Source organism: Lichenostomus cassidix, chromosome 2 (assembly GCF_008360975.1).
Source record: "Lichenostomus cassidix isolate B80296 chromosome 2, HeHo_3.0, whole genome shotgun sequence".
Taxonomy (NCBI): Eukaryota; Metazoa; Chordata; class Aves; order Passeriformes; family Meliphagidae; genus Lichenostomus; species Lichenostomus cassidix.
In genome coordinates, this window is record NC_139482.1 from 63,484,474 (window position 1) to 63,501,629 (window position 17,156).

Here is a 17,156-nt window from a genome sequence, read left to right on the forward strand (position 1 = left end):
CATCTACCAGAATTTCTCCTATCACACACATTTTTACTTTTTCTTTTTTTTTTTTTTAAAGGTGCGACTGGTTATCAAACCAAGTATTTTCCTTAGGCTCACAGAAGTCAGGTTTTATGCTGTTCTAATGTAAATTGAAATGACGGCCAAAGCAACAAAGCGACAAAACCATCAAAACTCACCTGTCAAAACAGAAATATGTAACGGCTGGTAGAAGTCAGGTTATGCTGTATCTTTTGTTACATGCTGGCATTTTTGTTGTAGCTGTTCCTCCCCAATAATTAACAGATGACAATTTAGTTTTAAAACAAGGCCATTTTATAATCAGTGAACCATCTATGCTGCTCAGCCATCTGATCTATCTCAAGGTCATTGTCTTCAGTGACTGGGTAAGAATTACATAATCTGTCCTACTATAGGATAGCAATCACATCATTGATCAATACCTGAGATCTTAGTGTGACCAACAAATTCATGGTAGGGATGAGTTACAACTGGGCAGATACCACAAAATTAAACTCCTGTTTGCTTCAATCCACATGCCCATTAAGACTAAATTACAAAACTATCAACTCTATTATTTGTAGTACAGTGCAAACTGAGAGCTAAGCAAAGATGGGGTAGGGAAGGTGCCACAGTGGCATGCCTTTTGCAAAGGCAGAGAAGATGGTCTTTGCTCTGAAGAGCTTAAGGCAGCCTGAAGTGACACAAGCAACAGAGGGTGGAGGAAAGATGTGTAAGCAGATGGCAGCAGACTACGTTATTTTTAAGCCTTTAGTGGCAATGCAGTTTGAAGCAGTCACATGTTCATCTTCAATAGCAGTAAGTGTTTTAATCTATTTTAGTTCCCTCTGCTTTGAAACAAACCTGGAGAAAGCAAGTAGCAAGCTACTGTGTCTCAGTGGAAGATGTGCGAATGGACAGCCCTTGGGTCTTCTGCTCTCCTGCAGCTGGTTTGGAAGTGAAACAGGGGCTTCTGCATTCCGTGAAGAAGAGATCAGTTGAATGAATGGAGCATGAAAGAAGGTCCACGGAAAGAGGATAAAAATCATCCAGTTAAGAATGAAGTTGAGTAAAAGAGGCTCAGGGAAGAGAGGAAAGCTGGACCAAACTACAAATCAGCTTAGAGTAGAGGAGATTTATATGCAGTTTAGACTCACAGTTTGTCTTCTGGCTGCTTTTGCCACTGTGCCTCTTCTGGCTTAAGTTTTCAGGAAGGGGCAACTCCCTCTATCTCTCTTACAAGGCCCTGTTGAAGGAGTAGAGCTTGCTTTGCTCACCTTTGCTCATCCAGGGCTCAAGCAGCCCTCAGGACCAGACTAACCTGAGCAGAGCCCCAGTAAAATGTTTCAGCAAAGTACCTACAGTAAGATTCAACAGAGGGTGGTAACTAACCTATGGGTGTGGGTGTAGATATAATATCCAGCAGTACCTAGCAGCACTGACCTACTTGGCTTCCATACAGGCATACAGTGAATGACAGCTTCCATCTCAAATACAAAGAGCAATACATGGAACACAAGTCCCAGGGAGAGAGAATACTAAGCAAACATTTTCACCCCTGGATACACTAAATTAGGTACCAATCCATATTTTGGGACCTATATAGCTGGCCTCCTTCACAGTAGTGCTGTGTGCACCCAGAGGCCCATTAAAATGAAGTGGAGGGCTGCAGGAGACTTGCCTACTCTGCAAATCAGGCTGGGCCTAACCAGATTTGATAGCTCTGACCTTAACAGATATACTTGTGAAACACAGACAATACTAGCACAAGCAGGAAAATAACAAGAGGTTTCTAAAACACTAATTAAACAGTGAATCTTGCAAATATGTACGCTGTAGCTACACATCCTGAAGTGCCTCTAAGGGCAAAAACTGACTTGGCTATTTAAAATGCTGCCTTTTAAAACACTTGATTTTGCAGGGTGTGGGTTGCTTGAAGGACAGGCAACCCTCCCTATCTTCCACTGTCAGATACACACACAGTGGATATTTAGTGCCTATCACTCTGTCTTCTCCCTGTAAATACAGAGACTCAGCACGGGTATCTTTAACACAAGAAGTCAGTAAAAGCATGACATCAGAGAAGAGAGCACAACAAACTCACCTTAAAGAAGTTTTTATTTCAGGTTAGGGCAAGGCAGTTAATAACTGTGTTTTTCTGATAGGGCCTACTCTTATATATCCATCACCAAGAGGCAGGAAAACTCCCTGGCTTTGGAGTAAATAGCGAGGCAAGATTTGCCTCTGTGGGGCTCATTACAGGCAAAGGGCATTAGACCCTTTTTCTTGTAACAAATCCTTGGTGTATTTGCAGGGGGAAAAAAAAAATCAGAGTTTTGTTTAAAGTACTTAAAGTTCAGTGTTCAAAGCCTCAGATCACATTTGCAGCAGATTTAATAGGGCAGTTCTACTGGCCTCCAGAAGGTATTTCTTACCCTTGCAGACTAGAAAATAATTACACACAGAGAGGCTAATTCTGCCAGCCCTAGTACCAGGTTTATGCTGAAATAACTCCACTGATGGATGAAATTAAGATGGAATGAGACTGCAATAATCTAATACTGAATCAGGCCATAAAAAACATAATCTGCTTTATCAAAAATGTAGTTGACTCAACAGATTTCTTTTCCTTGTTTCTTACGCAGACACAGTTTTTTTCACGTAAGGAATTTTTGAAAAAGTAATGCCAGTAGCATTCTGGGTTCATCACAAAGTTAAGTGCAAATTCCTCACAGGTAACAGGAAATTAAAAGACAACAGAGAAATAACTTGTCCATACAGCTTTCCGTGTAGCTTATCAAGCAGATAAACATGAAGTTAAATTAAAACTTTAATGCTGCTTCAGTTCATGACTGTTAGCTCTTCATTCCTGTCCCAGAACCAAACCATGTTCTGTGGAGGAAGAAATATGTCAGTGCAGCTCATTTCATCTGCAATGAAAAGCAATTTATTGTGCCTAACTGTGAAAAGCAAATTGGTATCATCATCTATGAGTTTGTATTTCACAAGGGTTGTTTCTGTAATTTGCCCTTCTTCTGAAAAGAACTAGGATTAGAATAACTATGTAAAAGCATGCAACTAATATTAAATTAAGCCTGAATGCATGAAAACTTGCTAGATGATAAAGACTGGAAAGGGATGTATGTATAGCACAAAAAGAAGTAAAATATGGTTATGAAAAGTAAAGCTATTTCTTAATTACTAGTGAGATACCTTAGTCTCAGATATCACAAAAAATTCCAAGAAAAATAATCTTATCCTCTCAAAATGTGTTTCTAGATAGCAAATAATTTAAGAAATAGTGGACAAAAGAGTGAAAGAATTGATCATTATTTCTTCTGTGTTACTGAAAGGCAATCTGCATAAGCACAACTGAGGGGGAATGAACTGAGAATTAAACATTTATCCTGAAGCACCTCACCACTAGATTCCCTTAAACACACCTAAAAATACCATCATTTTTCCTAGCAACATGGATTATGGTGTTTGTACTTTGCCACCGGAGCATTAGCTAGTTAAGAATAAGAACACTCAAAAGAATAGCACAGGACAAGAGTTAGAACAGGAATTTCAATACAACTCTGAATGCTCACGCTGCTTTACAAGTACCTTGACTGCCCAAGAGGGACAGAAGGTGAGACCTTTCCAACAACTGGTTTATGTCTGCTGTGGTAGGTCTCTTCATGATACAGCTACTCAGTTTCCAGAGAGGTAAGATATAAACCCCTGAGCCCCTATTAGCACATCAACAAAAATGAACTCCAGTCTTTTACACTGCTGAAATATTACATACAAGAAAGGAGACTCCTGCTCCTCAAATCCAGTGCTAATACAATTGCTTTACACTCTTTCCTATCTGACATTTCCAGTTACCCTGTACACACTTCACTGATGCTCCAGCTCCCATCTCCACCATCTTCCTGACTCAATCCTCAACCTGTAGCTTCTTCCCATGTTACCTGGCTTTCCCATTTACCTTCCCAACACTGGTACCCATCCCACTGCTCCTTCCCTCTGCTGATAATCTGTTTTTAATAATGACCCTGAGGTTTGTTTTTTCCCTAATACCAAAAACTTAAAAAACCTTTGTAGAAATCTATGGAACTGATAACAGATCAAAGCATTTTCTTTGCCTTTTCTTCCTTTAAAAGGAAGGACATGAAAAATATCATCAAAGGCACAGATGAAATTTATAAAAACTAATTGGAACAGATGGTTTGACACCCCATCTCATCCAGCTAAGTACTGGGCTCAGAGAACCTCCCTATATTACATGATCTCAGAAAGAAGACACCTTTATCAGCATAAAACAGGGAGATCTTCAGGCTGTGCTGCTCAGATTGGAGCATGGAAAATGCAACACAGGCGACTCCCACAAGAAGCTTTTCCTTGCACAAGTGGAAGGGATTTAAACCCTACAGCGCAAGGAAAAGAGGCACAGATCAATCAAGCATAATGACTCCAAATGAGTCTGCAAGTTGGCAGCAACAACACAACCACAAAGAATTTGGGGCTTCCTGGATCTTGACTACATCAAGCTGTTAAGAGGAAAGCTCTTCTCCTTCCTTAGTTGTGAAGTACGACAAAGCAGCTGGGCTTTCTGACTTAACCTTGGTTAAAGAAAAATGCTACATATCGAAGCCAGGGGAGTTGGGCTCCTCTGGCCACCACTTTCACATGAGTGCATCTCTACAAATTGCAATCTCCTCTCTCAGGATAACCTTCATCACCAAATGCTAAACACACTTGATGAAGCTGATGAACAGTAAAGTGGTGTAACAGCTTAACTAATGGCTGATACAGCAAATGTGTTGCATCACTCCAATAATAACAGCTTAAAGCATGAAAATTAGTCTTTTGACCTTTTATCCTCTTCCTCACCATCAAATGAGCACCTTCCACTTACCAACATGGCAAGAGTGACTTTTGAAAGGAAAGACCTTGGGCAAACCAGATCTGCACACTGGCACCAGTGAGCAGGAAAGAAATTTGCCTTGCAAAATGGCTGGGCCTCCAAAGTCCCAAGTGTGGCAGGGCACTGGCAAAAATACTACAACCAAGTTCAACAGCACAGGAAGATGTATTAAGCATGCTGCTCTTACGGCAACAAAAAACTCATATATGGCCAAATAATGCTGTGAAAACCTTTGTGCAACGGGTAGGGGACTGGAAAAAGCTTTTTTTTTTTTAAGAGAAACAGGGAAAATGGCACTCAGCAGGGAAACAAAGGTGAACAAAGCAGAATCCTCTGTCAAAAAAGACTAATGCTCACTGGTTCTGGAGAAGATCTGTATCCATGTTGTACACAGAGGATGTCCAGTTTTGGCATCCAGTCTGCTCTCATTGACAGCTCTTTATAGCTGCCAACAGCAGACTGAAGCAGAACCAGTGCTTGTGCTTTCTAGCAGTGAAAGCAGGACCAGGGGTATATTCAAACAGATACTGATGCTACATACTCTCAGTTTTACTCTTGAACAGCAGAAACTGTAGTAGTCAGTAAAGGCTTGTTAAGCACACACAAATGAAGTCAGAATATTTCTACATGCAATTAATCATGATTTATTTGAAGATACTCTGTTAGCATTCCCGTTTTCTGCTTCCTGAAACTCCAATTAATGAGGGCCAACCCTCAGTCTGAAAATATTTTATTTCATGTATTGAACAAAAGCGACCAAAAAAAAAGTGTTATTACCTAAACCAACAAAGTGTTCTGACAAAAAATTTCTTTGCAATTTTGAGCAGAACAAATTACATAAAAAGAGAGGTTGGGCACAGCAGATTAAATAAGTATAGCACTTAAGAACTTGGAAGCAAAACAGTTTTTATTTAATAAGCAGCTAAGTGGTGTTTCTGCCATCACTGCTATTAGTCTTCTGCTTTCTACTCTACAATGTCTGCAACATATGATCTCAGAAAACAAACTAGTTTAAAGTGTCTCCAAAGCAAATGAGTGAGGAAATCAACATTTGTTGTTTGTGATGAATTTGCTACACATATTTTTGAATCTATAGTTTGCGGTCTAAAAACATTTCCAGTGGCTCTTTTGCACTTAGGAGGAATAAAATCCACTTTTATTTTCTCTAACATTTCAAGTGTTTAAGTATGAGAAAACCCAGGTTACATCTTAAAACAGTTTTGTCCAATTCAGCAGAAGATGAGGTTGGTGACATTGCATGGATTTCACTCAACATATCTGCTGAAACAATCTGTCTTCCCTAAAAAACTTCATGCCATTACTAAGGGTAGACTCTCTGCACCAAATCCTGGTGAACATACGATACCCATAGACTGTTCTTTGTAGTTCCACCATCAACATAGAGTAACAGCAACTGATCATAATGGCCTTCAAGCCACAGGTATCCCCAAAAACTGAGGGGGAAGCTGTTTTTATCAATATAGGCTTTCACGGTGAGATTTCTAAGCATTTCATTTTGACATGGTATAAAAATCTGTAGATATTTCTAATACTTTCTGAATGCCTTTTCCTTACATCAGTCAAAAGAGCTAGCTATAAATACTCGTGCTGTAATAACCATGTTCCTTTCATAATACACTAAGTGCTTTGATACGATGCTGGTTGTTATTTCAGATCCTAAACCAGGTTTGTTAAAATCTGCCCAAATATCACATATGGAAACATGCAAAAGATGAAGGAGCCGTGCTACAAATAGAGCAACTGCAGAGGCTACGGCCCTGCCCACATACACTCTAGTGTATTTTTACACAAAGCCTAGCACTGCATCATGCGGGTGCCAGCTATAGCTTGTACCATGCTGCCAACAAAACAGGATCCAAAAACAGATAACAAGGAAAATTCTAGGGCAGCTTCTGCATACTATGAGGAATAGAATTTGTTGAGTTTTTAAGAATCACCATTGTAATGCATTTCACAGACATTGAAAGCATGGATGCAAACAGCACTACACACATCAGTCAGAAATTATTTCAAACTAAACAGTTTGACTTACTTCTCTCCTCCTTTCAGGCTTTCTGAACCTGGAGAAACACTGCCTGGCTGTTCTCTTCGTGCCAGAACAAACCGAGTCCTCTGCCACTTGGACTTAATGACAGTAACCTTCTAGATATTGACACAAGAAGACAGAAAACAAAAAAAAAAAAGCTACACAATCTTGTGGAAGAAAAACATCTGAATTGCTTGCAATTTAAAGCCTTGACTTTCTATTTCATTAAACAATAACCAGATTTTATCTTGGAATAGAAAATTACAGCTTGAGCTGCACATCCATAGCTGAACCCAAGCTGTAGACTTGTTCAATCATTTACTTTTGTAGGGGTTTGAAAGAGTCAACAGTTCTGTGATCCTGCAAACATTTTCAGCCTTTATTTCCCTTTATTCCAGCTGAATGACAGTGCTCTGTAGTAATGTTCTGCTTGGCAGAGATACAGAAGAACTAGAAGTCTCTTCGTGTTGCTCCATGAGTATGCAGTGGAATCACCTCAAGAGCAACATGACAAACACCTCCCAGCTTCCCTGTGGTTGCTGGTGCCACCCCTGCAGCACCCAGTGCCTCACTGAGCTCACAGTGACCCTGGGCTCCTCTGAGTGCCACCAGTGCAGCTGCGGTGCCAGCTGGCACCTGACAAGACATAGGAACATGAGAAATAAAATGAGGGGTTGAGAGGAGCAGCCAGTGCTCACAAGGCAGCTGGTCTGAAGTTGGCTCTAAGCAAACTAAGGATCAGAGCATGGGGTCATGCTAAAGAAGACCATCTCAGCAGCAAGAAGTGCTTCAGATACAGAGTTCTGAATTATAAAAGATACATCAGATCCATAGGAAAAAAAAGAACACCCAGGTAAACTGCAGATTTTTACCATTTTATATGCAGACCTTTACTACATTATCTACATGCACGTTCATTAATATAAGGCATATTACAGTGTGTCCAGGAGATTATTAATCCCCTCAATAATGTAACTCCATAGCCCTTCAGACCCTGAAGTACCACATGCAGTACTACTCCTTAGGCTTCCACGTTGCAGTACAACGTGGAGGGTGGTGAAGGGAAAGGAACATAGGGCACTTTCATAGCAGATTTTAATGCTGTGGGTTACAGGCAAAAGAAACAGCTGGGAATCCATCTCCTCTCCCCAGCCTGCATCCCAAGCGGTCTCTGAGGAAACTTGCCCTCACTCTTCCATTATGCAGCTTTGATCACATACATGGCACAGGCTGACACCTTCCTCACTACAGCCCAGCAAACAACACTGGCTTTCAGGCCAGCCAAAAATAATGACCCCTCAAGTGAGTCATAGAGCATATTGCCATTTATTATTTAAGACAGTTGCTTTAATAGTGCTACTACACTAGGAATTCAGTTAACCCACCTCACATACTGGATTTCAACAATATTTAAGCTGCTGGATTTCCATCAAAGGCTTGAAAGACTTGGTGATTTTTAATTTCTTTTTGGTTTTTAAAACCACACAAGAAATGTCACTTGGCAAAATTTATGACTAAACCAATGGCAAGCCTGGTGTTGGTATGTAAGATTCCTGACAAACCTGGCTTCCTAAAAAAATTAATTTAAAGGAAAAATAAGACATTACAGAGTAAAAACATCCCTAGAAGAAATAACAAGTAACTTTCCTTTCTCCAAAGATCAGGCTTACCACAGTTCATATGTACTGAATAGACTGAGCATTTTAATTGGAAAGATATCAGACAAACTTTCTTGGTCCTTTTTTTTCTGCTTTCAACCAATTTTTTCTTTCTGCTTTTCACTGATTTTTGAAGACTGTGGTTGATAAATACTATCAATTTCAGTTAGTAGCTTAGTTCTCATCAGGTCATATCACAGTTCACTGCCTGGGGCTCTACTCAACAAGCAACACTGACCTAGCAGAGCCATCCTCCTCCCTTGGTTGCCATAGATACTCCTTGGTGACCTTCTGACACATTTACTTGGCTGGCAAACAGAAACTGTCATCACATCAAGTGCTGCTCCCTCTTCTTCTTATTGTTATTAATACCACTGTTTTTCCTAGTGGCACCAAGATCATTGTGTTCATATTCACTCACTGACATTGCTGCATAGCTTCACAGAGAGCTCTGAACTGCCTCTAACATGCCTCCTGCAACTGATTGAGCAACTGAACTGCTCATACTAACCCAAAACACACACCAAGCCCTCTTAGAAGACAGTGTGCCAGTGGAAAGCTCCAAACTAGAAACACAATTTCAAGACCAAACCCCAATTACAAAGACTTTTACTAAGTTTGGGATTTATTACGGAAGTGCTTCAAATTTCTTTCTTATACTATTCTTCCCAACAGGCTAGCTGAATTTTTATACTGCCTTCCTTCCTTCTAAGGCATTTTAAGATCTATATTTTTGCTATAATCTGAATAATAAAAGAGATCACTAACACCTTTACTCGGTTTGTGTAACTGGACAACACCCGCATCCGAAAATGACAGCAAAAGAAGAAAAATTTTTAAAAATCACACAATACTTGTATGAAGAAATCAAGGGTTTACTTTTCCTTAGAATAGTCAAGTTGCAACAAAGGAAACTACAGAATATCAGAGTTTTCCACAGAATAAGTGATCCAATTTTCAATCATGGAAAAAGAACTATATTTAGAAAGGCATAATACATTACTTTTCTTCTGGTAAATTTAGTGGAATTAGGAGAACCAGATGGCCACACATCTATGGAGTACTCATCTCTATCATCCTGATGCAGAAAAATTAGAAAGGAAAAAATCCTACATGTCTTGAGAGTAGCCTGTTTAGACCACATAATAACAAATGAGATCATTATGCACAGCCTCAAAGCAAATGGTCTTTTGACTTTCAACCGTTTATGTATGCTGTGGAATGTCAAGCTACTATTTTTTTTCTGTTAAAAAAATTCTTGAAGCACTATCCTTCCAATTTAGCCCAAAGATAATACAATGACAAACCTTTACTCCCAATAAATAATCATTTGGCAATTTCGGTTGTCACAGAATTTGAAAATGCTGGTGTTATAAAATGCTGGTTTACTATTTAAGTGTAAGCGAAGAACGAAAAGCACAGCTCCGAATCCCAGCCTGAAAAAAGGAACACACCCACCCAAGCACCACTGATGCACACAGCAAAAAAAGCACCCCAGCAAAGGGAAAACTTTAATGCCACTTTAACGCTCCTCAGTAAAGAAAATTTCCTGGACAAGTTGTGTTGGCAGCTTCACAGCATCCTTTCACAGAGTTTCACTCACGCCAGTCGATGGCATTGAAAAGCACGTTTACAACCATCGCTCAGTATCAAACAGGTCTTTAAACTGCAGAAGAGAGGAAGGATGGTGCAGAGCTGAGAATCCTTAGGTGGGACTTGGGAGATGCAGCCCGAGCTCTATGCCATGCTGCCCTTTGGGCCACGAGCCTACCTCCTGACTCTGCAATCTGAGCAGTGGAGACACCACACCTTCCCCACCTGAGGGGAGCACAGTCGGGACAGACACAGGGAAGCCTGAGAGGCTCAGGTAGTTATTGATATGCTGCATGCAGGCTCCCTACGTGGGCTCTGGAAAGTGCATCCTGCATTTCTGTGTTCTGCTCTTCACTGAACAGATAAGTAACACTGGAGGAATTGGAAAGAAGCGAGTAACTTTGACTTTAACAAGCAATTCTGCCAGTCTTTCCTCTTGAAAATTTACTCATATAGATACACTCCAAAAATAATAGCAGTTCTGTTCCAACTTCATGGCTATAGCTATGGTAACATTTTTAGTACTACCATGTTTCTGAAATACAATCAATGATTATTAAAAAGTTTTCTTAGAATAGCTGTGAGGTGAAATCTAATGTTCTGTTTTCATAGACTGCAAATAAATGTGATCAGTGCTGACATGAAAAGCATTTGAACTGTGCTAACACTATTTTCTTCTATAAACACTAACAGGAAAGCACCGTCCAGGACTTGGTCTAGCTGATTACAAACTATTTCAAGCACTGTCTCTGTATATTGTGTTAAAAATAACTTAATGCGCTCTTTTATAACACAGAATTGAAAAACATGGTAACAACTGAGGAACCTTTCAAAACATAGGCTCTGGTTTTAAACTATGTTCATGGCATGGAGGATCCTGAGCAGATATTCTAGTAGTACTTTTCTTACCCCCCTCCAAAAAGGCTTTAGTTTAAGAATGTCCTGCAATGACACATCCCTCAAAGGATTTCCCTCCTGCTTGCCCACAAACTGTCCAGCCCCCACAAAACTGAACGGATTGCACGTCAGCCCAACTAATTAATTCAAGCTTACAAATAGCTACCCAATCACTGAAGGCTGTATACCTACACAGTGTTTTCCCACACACATTTTACTGGTGTATTTTATGTTTAGACAGCCTAATATATTAATCAGTATGAAAAGAGGAAGAAGGCAAAATTAGCTGTTTGATTTATGCCTGGTTCAAGATCTTTTTCCTTGCTTCAAGAGTGTAAAGTGGCCTTTTTGTGTATGAAGATCAAACCCTGTGGGTGGGTCAAACCCAAAATACTAATGGGTTTGCCTTCAGCAGTTACAGTCCCCAAGAAGGAAAATATCTGTATTTATAGATATAGTCCCAAACACCAAACAATTCTTCAATCAGTAGACATCTCATTCTAGAAGACACTGAATATGAATTGAACTCTCTAAGCTCTGAATAATTCTCTCAAGAACACTATTTGATCAGGCCTTACACACAGAAACAGTATGAGGATTATTTCAAACATGGTCTTTTTACTCTGCCCTCCTCTTTTTTTGCCATATCTGTTTCCTTCACAGTTCACATACATTTGCTCATTTCACCAAATTGAGGTTTACGGCGAGAAAACACAGTCATGAAATCCAGTTGTCATTAATTGCTAGTAACATCACGATTAAAGCCAGGAAAAAAACACTGCTGAAAACTCAATATATTTTTATCTACACATATGTGACTACAAACAACTTCTCTGACACTAGATATGCCATGCGTTCTGTGCCCACCCCTGCAGCTTCAGCCACGAACTTGTCTCTGCTTAACCCTTTCAAACACAAATAAGCAGTTATACTAACAAATAAAACCAAAAACCAGAAATCAACCTCCTTGTGGTTTCCCTAACTAAACTACAGTATCCTTCTCCTCAAGGGGGGCCCTCAGTGTTTGTGTACCTGTGAAGTGGTTTTGGTGCTTTTGTAGTTAATTTGAACATTTCCCCATGCACATCACCCAGCCTGGGGCAGACCAGGTGTGCCCATGGTTCACCCAGGGACAGCATAGGAAGCATCTTCCCTACAAGCCCATGCATCTCTACACAAAACCACATGCAGGTCAGTTAACTCAGAGGGGTCTTTGGTACATGTTTGGAGAAACCTCTGAATTCCCATCTTGTTGTCACAGTCTGTGAAATGCTGTACCATGTGCACTCCGTAAACCTGATACCAAAGCTGGCAGGAAAATATCCACCAGCACTACCCTCAGCTTCACATTACCACAGTCAGCAACCTCTCCTAGCTGAAGCCACATGCCCCTTCTCAGCAACATGTGACACCTCACCCAAAGTATCACCCTCTAAGGGGAAGGATCAGCATCAGCAAGCCAGTTTTTTGGGTAGGTGTTGGGGGCTTTTTGCTTGTTTTGTTTGGTTTTCGGGGGGGGGGGGGAGGTGGTGTTGAGCCTGTTCTTCCATATTCAACAGCACCCATGTTAGTGAGGCCAGTGCAAAACGGTGTTGTCAGCTTTGGTGCTTTCCTTCTAGAAGGATGAGAGTATCTTAATGTCCAAAACATTAAATTGACTTTCAGTAATGGACAGAAAATTATGCTTAACCAGAAGGCCTAAGTAACAGCTCTGCGTCTCAGTCACAGGCCCAGCACAAGCAGCCGCAACTCATAGTGCCTGTGGCATGTACTACCAGTACCTTGCAGACTTGGAGAGGAGAGTTGAGGTGTTGCTCACACCCTGTCCTTCGGCAAATGTTCAGTTTGTTAACAGAGAAAAATTCTGCTAGCAAATTAAGAGAGTAGCAACTCATTTCCCTCAAATCACTGGGCAACAATAAAAAGGGATCCACTTTAAAGCAGCTCACTTACACAAGCAAAAATTAGGGTAACACACATCATTTCAGAGGTGTAATACAAAAAGGTGATTTGTCATTTAGCTATAATCAACGAAGACCAAACACAAACTTGCAGTTCCGCATGGAAAGTTCTCAACCACTGGGGAAGAGGTCTTCAGTCAGTTCCACCCAGTTCAGTGACAGATGAATTAGGCTGACAGTGTCCAGGTTTTGAACTTTCTTGTATAAAGGATAAATATAAACAGTCACATAGAGCAGATGGACAGTCAGACAGCTATTAAAGCTCCATAGGTAACCCTCTGGCAGTATCACCCACATAAAACACAGATACTGAAGAAATTTCATATGGAATAGTTCTCAAACTCAGATACTCTAACACATTTAAGATCCAAAGAATATGCTTTTTAAGTTGCACAGATGATTGTCCATTTATTTTGTAAGAGGAGGCCAGGCACATTCAACAACACACTTCTTGAACATTAATACAGCAGAATTCATTTTTTGCTTCTCATTTTTAATACACACACAGAGAAGGAATTAATAACTATCACTAAAGGGAGCAATACCAGCTTGTTAAACAGTGATCAATTTAATTTCAAAGTATTGCTCTTGCAAAAATTTACCAAAAATATTGTCACTCCTGATTGCTTCTCGCAACAGTCACTGTAGCGGCACAAAGCCAGACAGAGGCAGCTGGACTGACAAAAGTTGTAATCTCTGCCACTGTGTGCTTTTTAGCATGGCATTTTCACTCCCACTATTGTTCTAAATGCTGAGTACACACCCTCCACTCTGCACACACTCGCACGCAGACACACGTGCACGCTCACATGCACTCAGTGTCACACCATGTACTTAACTTCTAATAGTAAACCTGACAGAAAGGAATTTTATTTTTACACTTTCACGCCTCCCCCTCCTAATTAATGTCAATCAGCATCTTCTGCATAGTACACACTGCAAATATACATGGCCTTATCTGTGCTCTGTGCAGGGCAGGGGCAAAAATCTCCACTCTTGCTAGAAATTGAGTAGGCTCTATGTGATGGATTCACACGAGAGGAACCTGGAGATGCGCAGCTCTCCTTTAATGACTCTCCTGAGGGGTCAGTTAAAATTCTCTGACTTTTGAGGGGATGTTTCTGTTGGTTGGTTTGTGCTTTTTATCCCACAGCTATGAATAGGAAGCAATTCTCCAGTTCAGAAGAGTTGTTGCAGACTTCCTGAGGTGCAAAAGGGCTCAGGGACTTGCCAGTACATCTTGACAGCTGCTAGGAACAGTGGCAGCAGTGGGAGGGACAGCAAAGGAATTTTGCCAGTGACTTTAGTAGAGCCAGTCCACACTGTTCAGACAACCATGGACCAGAGCTAAACAATTAAAAACACTAGTAGTTTTGGGATAGGCACCTATACTTGCACTCCCCAGCTGTCCCAATAACCACTGCAGCAGCAGAAGTGAGGGTGGGAAAATCTTGCACCCCAAAGCAGACAAACTTGGTTTCTCAGCACACACACCACTCACTTCTTTTTATAGACTGCTTTTCTCTCAAATGCAAAAGTAAATCCAGCTCAGATGATCTCCCAGCCTTAACTGTTGTACAAGAAGAAGACAGAAAGCTAAAAAAAGAAAATTAGACGCTTCATGAAATCCGTGATTAAGACACAGAAACTATCAAGACAGATGGGCTGAAACATTCAGGGAGCTTCAGTTCAACAACCCATGTTTTTCAGAGATCTACAGTACACTATTGTCTTCCCCATTTAGAGTTGTTAAATCTCATTTTTCATTGCAGTAATTTAACACCATTTCTAAACTTGGAGTACTCTTATCGGGTAGTCCAAAATAAACCCCAATATTTACTCAACTAACAAATGGCCCTAGAACCTAGCTACAGGGGGGTTTTTTCCCCCTTCTCTCCTTTTTTTGGGTGCAGGTAATGGTCACTGCTGCTGCCTCGTGAACTTGCTGAGGAGGCAGAGCAGGATAGCTGCAGACAGGGGGAAAATAAGGGGCAGCACCCAGGTGCAGCTCCCTGCGCTCTGCTGCAGGCTGTGCACCCTTATGTGCCCCACGGGGGAACTGCTGTCACTGTCCTGAGGTTATTGCCATGCACACAGAAGTACAAGGCCAGCCACCCAGAGAGCTCCCTCTCCAAGCGTTTCTCTCCCAAAGGTGAGAAGCAGAAGCCATATACACTGCACACTCTGAAATGAGGGGCCATTTACTTCTAGCAAGGGTCATCTGCCCCTCCACAAGCTCCTTGCTCACAGCAAGGACTCAGGCTGGTTCATCCTTCCACTGCATCTCTTCTTCCCTCAGAAATTAAGTCCTCCTTTTTGCACGGTGCACAAAACAGTCACTCAACCACAAAAAAAAAAAAAAAAAAAAAAAAAAGAGGGAGCAGGGAGAAGAAGGGAAAAAAAAAAAAGAAATCCATGACTCTGCGCTTGGCAAAAGCCAGTGATCAGCAACAACTGCCGAAAGCTGAGTCACTTCTTTCCCTTCCACCTGGCGAGTGGCTGCCCCGATCCATTCAGCAGAAAGCCTCTTTTCACCAAAAACCAGCATAAATGTGGAGTAATTCCCTCCATTTCAATGGAGCTGCTCAGGATTTATGGCAGCATGACACAATATGCAGAATCCCGTGCACTAGGAGCTACAAGCCCAGGTTTTCCTGGGGAGACAGCACTGCTTTGCTCCTGCAGGCTGTGCTGCCAACCGTGCAACAGCACTGATGCCACGGCTTGTTCTATTTTTCCTGATGCTGTCATCTCTAGCAGATGCTCTGCAAGCAGGACCTTTGGAGAAATCACCCTCTTTCATGCACAGCAGGAGAATTTTGACAATCTATGACCAGAAGAACATTTATTAGCTTGAATTAATTATTTTCTTCAGATTTCATTTTTGCCCCCAGACTTCATTTAATGCTTCAATTTTGTTTAGCAAAGATTTATAAAATTATTATTTTTTAACATCTAACTGGACTGTGTGAAACAGAGTTCAAAAGACAGCAGAAATATCTTCTGTGCAGATGATGTGTGAATAAGCCAGGGATGAGATCAAGATTTAAGGAATACCAATCAGCTTTACCAGACAATAATCTACTCTATTTATGTTCTCAGCTTAAAAAAAAGCATTGCTAGGGGATTTATGCATGCACTGGAAGGTTTCTATAAGCAAGGAACGACCCTGAAAAAACTACATAATACTCGCCCCAGCATGCAATGCACTGGCAAGCAGAATAAAAAAATGGCAAATGAACACAAAATCCAACCTTTGAAACAGGGATATCCCACCAGAAGAGTTTCAGATTTAGAGTAAACACACCACCTATGTAAAAAAATGCATTCACACATATACTGAGGGACTCACAGGGTTTTTCTAAACAAATGCAGAGTCTTGTCTGTCTGGCTAAGTACATTTACAACATTCAAGCACAGGATGTAGCTGCCTAGAAACAGCAGTGTTCATGTAGTCCTTTCAATATGGGGAACACAGCGTGCTATACAAATATTAATTTAGCCTGAACAACCAGTGAGGTATGCAAATATTATTCCCAGCGTCAACTGGGATTGATTTGAGCACAGAGGAACAGCGAGGGGGATTTTTAGCAGTGCTTCAGGGAGCCAGCTCACAACCAGGGAGAGCTGGAATCTTGCATGTCTGCAAGTGCTTTCAATAGGCCTGCCCTCACCAACTTCCTAGACCTGCCTGGTCTCTTCAAGGGACCCAGATGAGCAAACATTTTCTGTATCCCGACTGGTTATGCTGCCAAATTCAACACAGCGGTTATGCAGACATGGGTGCAGCACTTCCCAGGTCCTGGTTTTAACATGATTCAAGAAAAGCCACCACAGCCGCTTAACCAGGCAAGAGGAACTACAAAAGACCCCTGCTGGGTACCACTACTGTCCAAAAAGCACCGATGGGGTAAAAGCAGAGAAAAGCAGCAGGAGCTTCAGCAGCTGACACTGGCTTCTTGTTTACTGAGTAAGTTGCAGAACCCCTGGGACTCAATTGATGAGGACAGGGCCAGAGCAGAAGTCCAGCAGGTTTTGCTGTGTATTTTGGCTTTTTAAAGTTCCACCTCTAATCCAAAGGG

At 41.2% G+C, this 17,156-nt stretch overlaps 1 protein-coding gene across 29 annotated transcripts in view; it reads right to left on the bottom strand.

The window, feature by feature from the left end:
* The window catches only part of ATXN1 (ataxin 1), a 349,836-nt gene that overhangs the window by 123,264 nt on the left and 209,416 nt on the right, over positions 1 to 17,156 (bottom strand). For 23 of the 29 annotated variants that reach the window (XM_085051826.1, XM_085051827.1, XM_085051833.1 and 20 more), the window contains one exon: positions 6,972 to 7,081. The exons of the other annotated variants lie outside the window; for them this stretch is intronic. The gene's annotated coding sequence lies outside the window, so the exon portion shown is untranslated. The remainder of the gene's footprint in view (positions 1 to 6,971; positions 7,082 to 17,156) is intronic. 29 annotated transcript variants of the gene reach the window in all.